Source organism: Tetrahymena thermophila (genome assembly GCF_000189635.1).
Source record: "Tetrahymena thermophila SB210 genomic scaffold scf_8254224, whole genome shotgun sequence".
Lineage (NCBI taxonomy): Eukaryota > Ciliophora > Oligohymenophorea > Hymenostomatida > Tetrahymenidae > Tetrahymena > Tetrahymena thermophila.
The window spans coordinates 1-1,467 of NW_002476098.1; positions in this window are offsets into that span (position 1 = coordinate 1).

Genomic DNA, 1,467 nt, shown 5'->3' on the forward strand with positions numbered 1-1,467 from the left:
TTTAAATAATAATTTAATCATATATTTTTTTAAAATATTTATTTATTTCTAATTTTTCAACTACTTTAACTTTAAAAATTCTTTTAAAAAATATGTAATTTGAATTATTATAATTTATTTAAATTGAGAATTAAATGGATTAAAAATTTTAAATCATTAAAATTAAGAATTTTATACTAATGTTATTAAGTGTAAATAATTTTTTATTCAATTAATTAATTATTTAAAAATTTTTTTAATTTCATTTTTAAAGAAATTCAAATATTAATTTAAATTTTATATTTTTTAATGTAGGCTTATTATTGTTTATGGTAAATATAATTATTAAAATTAAATAATACTTACTAAAATGTATGAACTTTCTAATTTAGTTTTAGTCTTCAGTTGAATTATTAAATTCAAGAAAATTAATTACATTAAAAATTAAATAAATAAATTTTAATAAACATAGTTAGTAAATTAATATGAATAAGATTATTAATGATATTAAAATTTTTATAACAGTTGTTCTAGTATTTCGAAATATTAGCAACTATTATTTTATAATTTATTAAATTTCATAATAACACTTTTTCTTCTTCATCTGAATTTTTTTTAATATTTATTTTTAAAATGCTTCTAAAAATAGAAAACCTTTATCTAATTTTGAGAGTAAAAATATTTTTAAAAACATTAATTAATAATAAATAAATAAATAAATAAATAAATAAATAAATAAATAAATAAATAAATATATGATTATTATTATAAATATTTAATAATAAGATTTTATGATAAAAAAAGATTAAAGATAAATTAAAGATTTAAAATTAAAAGAAATTTAATAAAAAAATATGAATGATCAGTAATTGTAGAATTTTTAAATTTTGAGAATCTATTGAATTTAGAAAATAAAATAATACAGAAATTTGAAAATTTTTAGAAAGATTAGAATTAGAATTTTTAAAAATATTTAAATTATGTTATCACATCTTGTGTATGAAATATAATTAACTCTTTAATTTTTATCTCAGAAATAAATACTTTGAATTTAAATAATAGTTTTAATTAATATGGAGTTTAAAGAATATTTAAATTTAATTATTTATTTCAATAACGAAAAGTTATCAAATTTTTGATTTAAGAAAATATTTAACACAATAATATTTTTTTAATTCTGAAAAATCGAAATTTTCTAAAAATAATATTTTTCTCATAAATGAGATTTTTTCATAGTCTTTTATCAAAACTTAATAAGTTTTTACTTTGTTATTACATATTTTTTTTCTTTTATTTTTTAATAATAATATTTTTTTGTTATTTAATTTAAAAATATAATTTTATGTTGAAAAATAAATAAACTTTGTTTTTTAAATTTATCATTTTTTTTGATAGATTTTTATTATGTTTTTTACACTACTCTTTTTATTTTATATTTAAATCTACAATATAAAATTAGTTAGATGTTTAATTATTTTATATTTTTAA